This window comes from Hordeum vulgare, chromosome 7H, assembly GCF_904849725.1.
Source record: "Hordeum vulgare subsp. vulgare chromosome 7H, MorexV3_pseudomolecules_assembly, whole genome shotgun sequence".
NCBI lineage: Eukaryota > Viridiplantae > Streptophyta > Magnoliopsida > Poales > Poaceae > Hordeum > Hordeum vulgare.
In genome coordinates this window covers 482,250,051-482,260,926 of record NC_058524.1, presented here as the reverse complement: position 1 = coordinate 482,260,926, position 10,876 = coordinate 482,250,051, and positions in this window count along the sequence as shown.

Sequence of the window (10,876 nt, the reverse complement as noted above, 5' to 3'; positions counted from 1 at the left end):
GATTCGAGAAAGTTTTGTCATAAGGATTTGGTCAACCCCATTGATGGATTTCTTTCGATGACCATGAAATGGATGAACCAAAGAGTCACATACCTCTGTTTTAAGCTTTCACTTTCTTTTTCTTAGAAGAAAAATGATAGATTCAGTTTAGTTTTCCCTGTTTTCTATTTTAGCGTCCCGGAGAAAAATACCTCAAAAATAGAAGTTCTACGATTGTGCTGAAAATCTAGTATGATTTTTTCTAGAATATTTGAAAATTACTGGGACGGACAGCTGGCCTGGGGGGCCACCCCAGTGGGCCACAAGACCTGTCACCGTGGCCACCCCCTGGCCGCGGCAAGCAATCTTGTAGGGCCCATAGGTCCCCCCTCCACTCATTCCAGCTCCCATCCAATTCTTCTTCCTCCAGAAAAAATTGTTTCGCAACTCAAACCCGTGTTCTTGCTCATTTGGCTGTGATTTTCGATCTCCTTGCTCAAAGCACCATTCTCTGAAGCGTTTTGGGAAAATTACTTCTTGGTAAGTGACTCCTCCATTGGTCCAATTAGTTTTGGCTCTAGTGCTTTATCCTTCGCGTATTCTTGCTACCTTGGTGAACCTGTTCTTGAGATTGAAATGTTGATTTTAGCTGGTCCCAAGTAGTTTTAGCGCGTGATACGGTCTCTAGGCACTAGTAGGAGTAGTTGCTACAAGGTGTGGTTGGTCTTTATTCACTTTTCTCTTGAACTTCAAAAATTACAGCAAAAGGAATTATGTTCAGGAGGAAGTTTCATGGTGGTTCCTCAAGTAAGAAGAGTCCCCGTCTTTCTATTCGAGAGCCCGATCCTTATCAACTAAGGGATGCGTCGGTGCAACCATGTGAATGGCCTTCCGATGAGTTCATGATCGAAGCAGGCTTCAAGGATGAGTTTGATACACTTGTCCGCAATGCTGGGTTAGAAGAATTCCTCTGAGATAAATGTGAACAGTATGCTATGCTGACTGCCTCTTTCGTGCATAGATTTAAATTTTCAGTTGGCTGTGACTCATCCATACTGTTTGATTTGTATGATAAATCCTATGCCATGGATTTGGTGGATTTCAATAGGATTTGCAAAATACCCGATGGAGGTAATCTTAAAGATCCTGCTAAATCTTCGGTTAGAGATTTTTTCTCTAGTATATATGTTGGAGAAACTAGAGACATCACGCAAGCTACCATTCGAAGCATTCATTTCCCTGCCTTGCACTACTTTGCCCTCTTCATAGGTAGATGCATCAACGGTAAGGTTGAACATTGTCACCTATGCGCATCCAACCTTAGTATCCTTAAGAGCGTAGTTATGGGTGACAAAAGCTTCAACATGGGAGCTATTATAGCAAGGAGGCTGAATAAGAATGCTATTGAGGGAGATTTCTTTGGCGGCATCTATGCCACTCGCATAGCAAATTTTCTGGGAGTACCCATCCGCGCAGGAGATCCCCCGCTCCATACAGCTTTCCTTGACCGCGTCACTTTGACACGCTACCAGTTTCTTGAGAGGGATGATGAATCCCTCCTATACCGATTGATATTTAACCGGCAGCGTGTTTTCCATATTACCCTTCCTGCTCCTGCTTTCTTTGACTCTCAGGTTAAACGGAGATACTACATAACTATAGGAGAGGTAGAGGAGTATGAGAGGGAAGCGACGGCTGCTCGTCTTCGTGAGGCAACTATTCAGGCAGTGGATGCAGTGCTCCCGTATAACCCCGATTATGATTTTGGATTTCACCAGGACCGTCCTTGGGAGTAGACCAAGCTAGGCCAAAAGCCTAAGCTTGGGGGAGTACATGTTCGCACCAACTTTACGTTCATGCTTATGCTTTCACTTTGTTAGTCGATGTTTACACTTTGCCACTGTATGATCCATGCTAGTTTATTTTCGTTCTCTTGTTTTCTTGTTCTGTGTCCTTCTGAGAAAACCCAAAAAGATTTTCCTTTCTTCTTTTGCTTGTTGGGAGCTTTCCCGTGTAAATAGTTTTCTTTTTCTTTGGGTCAAGGTAGAACATATTGGTTACAATGTTTAGTGGCTCTTGCATGCATACCTATTTAGCTTTCAAAGAGCCATATTACTTTGTCTTCTCCTTTGTGTTTGCCTGCAGATTCATCTTAGTCCATTGCACGAGCACGCTTATTATTGTTCACATCGTTCGACCGTGCAAGTGAAAGGCAATAATGATGATATACGATGAAGTGACTGAGACTGGAAAAGCTGGTATGAACTCTATCTATTTTGTTTTTGTAAATATGACTAGCTTGTCATCCTAGATTCAGCTTTGTCGTGAGAGAACCATGTTTGCAATGAAAACTTAGAGATCATAGTTTCTGATGCCATGCTTATTTAGCTAGGAGCTTATAATAGCTTGTCTTGAATGCCAACATAGATTTTGAAATGACTATGATGTAGTATGATAGGATGGTATTCTCCTTCGAATAATTCAAGTGGCTTGACTTGGCGCATGTTCATGCATGTAGTTGAAACAAAATCAACATAACCTCTATGATGTTCATGTTCATGGTGATTTATATCCTGTTCATGCTTGCACTCCATGTTATTCAAACTCATTGCATCTTGATGACCGTTGTCGCTCTCTAGTTGGTCGTTTCCTAGTCTTTTGCTAGCCTTCACTTGTACTAAGCGGAATACTGCTTGTGCATCCACTTCCATAAACCCAAAAGTTTTTCCATGAGAGTCCACCATACCTACCTATTTGCGGTATTTACCTGTCGTTCCAAGTAAATTTGCATGTGCCATTCTGTAAACCTTCAAGAAATATTCTGTTTTGCATGCCCGAACCGCTCATGTGGTGACAGGGGGTTGTTGATATCTTCCATGTTAGGCGTGTTATCCTCGACATGTGTTTATTCACTATCATTCATGAGAAAGGGGCCGGTAATTGGAATGCCTAGTTCCATGCTTAAATCGAAAACATAACTGTAAAACAAGACTCCCCCTGGATTGATGTTAGTACGGACGGTACCCGAGGATTCGGCTAGCCGTGGAGTGTAATTGATTGGTGGTGGGGGAGTTAAAACTTTACTTTTCTGTTTGGGAACCGCCTATAGCATGAGTAGCGTGGAAGATATTGAGAACTCTTGGTCATTGCGTTGACAATGAAAGCATGCCACCCAAAATTATTATATCTGTTTTCAAAGCTTGAGCTCTGGCACCTCTGCAAATCAATGCTTCCCTCTGCGAAGGGCCTGTCTATTTATTTTCCTGTTGAGTCATCCTCTTCTTATAAGCACCAATTAGAGAGCACCTCTGTCAATTTTATGCTTTGCTTTTGATTGATATTGAGTATCACTATGAATGGATCTTCGTTGCTATGAATTACAATGTTTAGTCAGCCCTTGATCTTTGAAAGCGCTCTGCATTTATGTTTTGCGGTCTCAGGAAGAGCTAGCGAGATACCACCTATTCATATTGCTTCATGCTTGTTTTGATTGAATTGTTGGTATCTAAAACTCATTACTATTTGCTCGCTAGGTGATTATGCCATTGATATTAGTTTACCGTGAGACCTTTGTGTCACTTGCTTATGTGGTTAACTTGTGATCTTGCTGAAATTCTGGTTATGAGTTAGACATAGTTGCAACAACAAGATCAAACAGAGTTTGTCAAAGTTTTTCTTTCTCTTTCAGTTTGTCAACTGAATAGCTTGAGGACAAGCAAGGTTTTAAGCTTGGGGGAGTTGATACGTCTCCGTCGTATCTACTTTTCCAAATGGAACTAACCCGGACTGACCCGGACTGACGTTGTTTTCAGCAGAATTGCATGATTTGAATGGAACTAACCCGGACTGACGTTGTTTTCAGCAGAATTGCCATGGTGTTGTTTTTGTGCAGAAATGAAAGTTCTCGGAACGTCTTGAAAATTTACGGAGAATTTTTCTGGAAAATATGAAAAATACATGCGCAAAGATCCACCGGAGGGGATGGGCCAGTGGGCCACAAGCCCTGTTGCCGCGGCCACCCCCCTGGCCGCGGCAACCAAGCTTGTGGGGCCCACGTGGCTCTACCGCCCCCAAACTTAGCTCTATAAATTCACTTTCGCCCAGAAAAAAATCAGAAGAGAAGATTTCGTCGCGTTTGCGATATGGAGGCGCCGCCACATCCCGTTCTTCATCATCAACCTTCTTCCCTCTGCAATTCCATGAAGCTCTTGATCGTTCGTGAGTAACCTATTCGTAGGCTCGTTGGGCGGTGATGAATAGGATAAGATCTATCATGGAATCGAGTTAGTTTTGACGGGGATTGATCCCTAGTATCCACTATGTTCTGAGATTGATGTTGCTACTACTTTGCCATGCTTAATGCTTATCACTAGGGCCCGAGTGCCATGATTTCAGATCTGAAATTATTATGTTGTCACCAATATATGTGTGTTTTAGATCCGATCTTGCAAGTTGTAGTTACCTACTATGTGTTATGACCCGGCAACCCCGGAGTGACAATAACCGGAACCACTCCCGGTGATGACCATAGTTTGAGGAGTTCATGTGTTCACCAAGTGCTAATGTGTTGTTCCGGTTCTTTATTAAAAGAAGAACCTTAATATCCTATAGTATATTTTTGGACCCCGCTGCCACGGGAGGAATGGACAATAGATGTCATGCAAGTTCTTTTCCCTAAGCACGTATGACTATACATGGAATGCATGCCTACATCACATTGACGAACGGGAGCTAGCCACATATCTCTCCGTGTTATAACTCTTGCATGATGAATATCATCCAAACGAATCACCGACCCATTGCCTACGAGTTTGTCCCACTGCTGCTGTTACTTGCTTTGCTTTGCTGCTGTTACTACTGTTGCTGCTACTGTTACTTGATGCTGCTGTTACTTGTTTTGCTCTGCTCTTGTTACTACTGTCGCTACTTGCTACTCTATTACTACTGTCGCTTGCTACTGTTGCTACTTGCTACTACTGTCACTACTGTTGTTCCTTGCCACTGTTGTTACTCGTTACACTTCTGCTACCTGCTACAATTCTGGTTCGCTCGTCGTTGACGGGAAAATACAATTTCCGTGAATGGGCAACTTATGGCGCCATTGATACAACAGTTAGGAATAGTCTGCCGTCAACAGATCGTTTCTGACACTATTGTGATCATACTACTTTGCTTCTGATACTTTGCTTGCAGATACTAATCTTTCAGGTGTGGTTGAATCTGATACATTCAGCTGCTAATACTCGAGAGTATCCTCTCACCTCCTGCATGGCGAATCAACAAATTTGTGTCGAATACTCTACCCTCAAAAACTGCCGCGAACCCACGCGCTGGTGGGCCATTGCAAGACAATTGCTAATTGTTGAGGAACTGGGAGCAGTTCTGGCTCTGTTGTCGCGAAGGCATCAAGTCAGGGACTCGTCAATAACATTCTTCTAGTGTCGTTGCCGGGGACTGCTAAGTAGGGGGCCCCAGGGCCGCCACAAGGCCTCACCCCGCGGCCAGGGGGAGGCCGCGGCCCACAGGCTTGTGGGCCCCCTGGACGCCCTTTGCCCTAGGGGTTGCGCCTATATATTCCCTAAAAATCCCAAAAAAATCAGGAGATCATTGAAAGTACTTTTCCGCCGCCGCAAGCTTCTGTCTCCGCAAGATCCCATGTGGGGCACGTTCTGGTGCCCTGCAGGAGGGGGGATTCGGACACGGAGGGCTTCTTCATCAACACCATGACCTCTCCGATGATGCGTGAGTAGTTCACCATAGACCTATGGGGCCATAGCTAGTAACTAGATGGCTTCTTCTCTCTCTTGGATCTTCAATACAAAGTTCTCCATGATCTTCATGGAGATCTATCTGATGTAATCTTCTTTTGCGGTGTGTTTGTCGAGATCCGATGAATTGTGGATTTATGATCAGATTATCTATGAATCTTATTTGAATTTCTTCTGATCTCTCTTATGCATGATTTCATATCCTTGTAATTCTCTTCGAGTTGTGGGTTTTGTTTGGCCAACTAGATCTATGACTCTTGCAATGGGAGAAGTGCTTGGTTTTGGGTTCATACCGTGCGGTGACCTCACCCAGTGACAGAAGGGGTAGCGAGGCACACATCGTGTTGTTGCCATCAAGGGTAAAAAGATGGGGTTTTCATCATTGCTTTGAGATTATCCCTCTACATCATGTCATCTTGCTTAAGGCGTTACTCTGTTCGTCATGAACTCAATACACTAGATGCATGCACTACTGGAGTTTATAATTTTGCCGTCTGCCATGGCTGACGGCAAAGGAGGGAACCACGGACGGCAAAGGCTTTGCCGTCGGTCAGCAGACGACAAAGTAGACAACAAAAACCATCTGGTGAAGAGGTTCTTTGCCGTGTGCTTTTTTAAAGCGGATGGCAAAGAATCTTTGCCATGAGGGGGCAGACGGCAAATTAAATGGGACGGCAGATAAACCAACGGCCCCGTTAAGTGTTAATGGTAGGCCTCCTCTCTTTGTCGTCTGCCCTCCCTCCCTTTTCCATGAGGGGGCTGACGGCAAAGGGGGGAACTAAGCCCCTCTCTCTCCCCTCTTTGTTGTCTGCCATCCCCCCTTTGCCATGTGGGGGCAGATGGCAAAGGGGGGAACCAAGCCCCTCTCTCTCCCCTCTTTGTCGTCTCCCATCCCCCTTTGCCATGTGGGGGCACACGACAAAGGGGGGAACCCAGCCCCTCTCTCCCCTCTTTGCCGTCTGCCATCCCCCGTTGCCATGTGGGCGCAGACGGCAAAGGGGGGAACCCAGCCCTCTCTCCCCTCTTTGTCGTCTGCCATCCCCCCTTTGCCATGTGGGGGCAGATGGCAAAGGGGTGGACCAGCCCCTTTTTATTTTATTTCTTATTATATCCAGCATTTTTCACAACAATCAGGATACATATATATATATATATATATATATATATATATATATATTTGACAAAAATAAATTTGTTTCCGTACTCATAACCATATTAAAATAACTTTCATCCATAGTACATACATATTATGCAAGTTCCATCCGTACCAAACCATATATTACACCAGTTTCATCCACATGCATACAAAGTTTCATATATATCCATATACTACAATAGTTTCAATACAAGCTACCGTGAATCCATGGTACAAGAAATCATCTTCAAGCATTCCATCAATATAATCCAAGCTTCCCGTGAAGTGAATGTAATCTGCAAAATGACAAATAAGAAAGTTAGAAGAACAATACTAGATGAAGAAGTATATAGGATATTTCGGAGAGAAATTAGGTAAGTATAGGTCATTTAATAGCTAAGTTAGGTGGAATAGGTCATCTTGGAGCTACATAGCCTTATTATGTCATTTAGGAGAGAACTTAGCTAAGTATAGGTCATTCTAGAGCTAACTTGGATAAAATATGTCATTTTGTAGCCAACTATGATTATTAATCCATTTTGACCTTATTATTTCATTTTGGAGCTAAATTAATCATTTTAATGAGCTAACCAAGGTTCTTATGATGTTTTTACCTAACTATGCTAATTATGTCATTTTGGAGGACAATTAGCTAAATATGTGTTTGTTGGGGAAAATAACCTACGTAGAAGAAGAAAGAGAAGAAGCAAGAACAGAAGAAGCAAGAAGAGAAGAAGAAGGAGAAGAAAAAGAAGAATAAGGAGGAGGAGGAGGAGAAGGATGAGGAGAAAGATAGGAAGAGGACAAGAAGAAGAAAAGAAGAAGGACAAGAAGAAGGAGAAGAAGGAGGAGAAGAAGGAGAAGGAGCTTCTCTCCTCCTTCTCCTTCTCCTTCTTCTTACTCCTTCTCCTTCTTCTTCTTTTCTTCTTCTTCTTCCTTCTTTTCATTTTTCCTCTTTCTTCTCCTCTTGTCCCCTTCTTCGGGCTAAATTAGCTAAGAATGCCTTTTTGGAGCTAATTATGTCATTTCGAGGATAATTAGCTAAGTATAGGTCATGTTTTATTAAATAGACCATTTTGGAGCTAACTAAGCTAATTATGTCATTTAGGTGGAAGCCTAGCTAACTATAGGTCATTTCGGAGCTAACTTGGGTAAAATGTGTCATTCTGGAGCAAACTATGCTTATTAAGCCATTTTGAATCTAGCTAAGCTAATTATAGGCCATTTAATACCTAAGTTAGGGGGAATAGGTCATCTTGGAGCTACGTGAGCCTTATTATGTCATTTAGGACAGAACTTAGCTAACTATAGGTCATTTTTTTATTAAATAGGTCATTTGAGAGCTAACTAAGCTAATTATGTCATTTAGGTGGAAGCCTAGCTAACTTGGGTTAAATATGTCATTTTGGAGCTCACTTGGGTTAAATATGTTGTTTCGGAGCTCACTTGGGTTAAATATGTCATTTTGGAGCTAACTATGCTTATTAAGCCATATTGCAGCTAAATTGGCTAATTATATCATTTAGGTGGAAGCCAAGCTAAGTATATAATATTCATCAGCTAACCAACGTTCTTATGCCATTTTGAGCTTATTATTAAATTTTTAGCTAAATTGGTCATTTTAATGAGCTAACCAAGGTTCTTATGATGTTTTCACCTAACTAAGCTAATTATGTCATTTTGTAGGATAATTAGCCAATTTAGTCATTCTTGGATGAGTCTAAGCTACGTAGAAGAAGAGAAAGAGAAGAAGCAAGAAGAGAAGAAGAAGTAAAATAAGAAGGAGGAGGAGGAGGAGGAAGAGGAGAAGGAGAAGGAAGAGGAGAAGAAGAAGAAAAGAAGGAGAAGGAGAAGGAGGAAGAAGGAGGAAGAAGAAGGAGAAGGAGGAGCTCCTTCTCCTTCTGCTCCTCCTTCTTCTCCTTCTTCTTGTCCTTCTTCTTCTCTTTTTCTTCTTCTCTTCTTCTTCTTCTTCCTTCTTTTCATTTTTCCTCTTTCTTTTCCTCTTGTCCCCTTCTTCGGGCTAAATTAGCTAAGAATGCCTTTTTGGAGCTAATTATGTAATTTCGAGGATAATTAGCTAAGTATAGGTCATGTTTTATTAAATCGACCGTTTTGGAGCTAACTAAGCTAATTATGTCATTTAGGTGGAAGCCTAGCTAACTATAGGTCATTTCGGAGCTACTTGGGTAAAATATGTCATTCCGGAGCAAACTATGATATTAAGCCATTTTGGATCTAGCTAAGCTAATTATAGGCCATTTAATACCTAAGTTAGGGGGAATAGGTCATCTTGGAGCTACGTAAGCCTTATTATGTCATTTAGGAGAGAACTTGGCTAACTATAGGTCATTTTTTATTAAATAGATCATTTTGGAGCTAACTAAGCTAATTATGTCATTTAGGTGGAAGCCTAGCTAACTATATGTCGTTTCGGAGCTAACTTGGGTTAAATATGTCATTTTTGAGTATAATTAGCTAAGTATATGTCATTTTGGAGCTAATTATGTCATTTCGAGGATAATTAGCTAAGTATATGTCATTTTGATTAAATAGTCTATTTTGGAGCTAACTAAGCTAATTATGTCATTTAGGTGGAAGCCTAGCTAACTATAGGTCATTTCGGAGCTAACTTTGGTAAAGTAGGTCATTCCAGAGCAAACTATGCTTATTAAGCCATTTTGGATCTAGCTAAGCTAATTATAGGCCATTTTATACCTAAGTTAGGGGGAATAGGTCATCTTCGAGCTACCTAAGCCTTATTATGTCATTTAGGAGAGAACTTAGCTAAGTATATGTAATTTTTATTAAAACACTAGAAATAACATACCATTATCGTCATCACGGCGGTGAAGCACGGTGGCTCTGTCTTGTTTCACCTGGAGAAGGCTGCCCTGGAGAAGGCTCCACTGTAGAAGGGTCGTGCGATGCGTTTCGGGAGATATTCTGCAACAAACATCATTTGCAATGTGTCATTAGCATGAGGACACTCTTAAGATCACTACACTGAAATGAAACTCACCGTCCCCGCCATGTTAATGACTGGCATCGGTGGAGGGACTTGGCCGGTCTTCTCGCAGATAGACTGTACATTTGGTTTTGGCAAGTCAAACTTTTTATTTATTAATGAAAAGACATTAAAATGCAAGATTTGAAATAATATGAAGAAGAAACTTACCACGAAGAGCTCGTATATGGCCATGTTAGACGCATCATTTCGTGCCCTCTCCGCCTCCACCAATGCAGTCGTCCTCTCCTCCAGCTCCCTCATCTCCTTATCCTTCTCCGCCATTGCCGCCTGCATTGCCTCTCTCTTTCAGAATAGTAGCCTGCAACACAACTCATTGTTAGCATTTTAATCATATTGGTTCCAACGCACAACATAATGCGGAAAGATAGTTGAGTCCATTAAACTAATCTCGATGGCGAGCTCGACTGGCCGTGGACGAGATGTTATCTCCGGACAGGAGCTCGTTTGGCGTGCCTTTATCTGCCAAAGAGTGCTAGGACAACGTATAAGGTCGTCTCCAATGGCGATCGAGCCATGGGGCCTCCCGTTGCCAGCTATGATCACCAGCTCTGGATCAATAGGCCCCTCGCTCGGGTTAAAGTCCTCCCCTTTCCTCGCCTTCCCGTGATCTCTATACTTCATGAGCTTGTGGTGGGAGGAGATGTTGGTGAAGTTTTCTGGATGCTCGAGGTCAGACTCAGAGAATGCCTTGACCTTCTTGTACGAGGCAGTATGGGCCATCGCATACAGGTCGTACATCTGTGGCACCTCCGTCTTATTGTGACGCGCCTAAAAGAGAGAGAGATAAGAAAATTGTATTAGTAAAGGGCTCGAGATAGCATTAAGAATGAATTGCATGAGGCATGAAGCAAACCACATACCTAGTTCTCGCCGAATTGGATTAAGTTGACGCTCCCTTGATGGTGTGCCACGCCAACCATTTTGCCACGCTTCTCCTTGGCGTTGTTGTGGCTGGCCTCCCACATT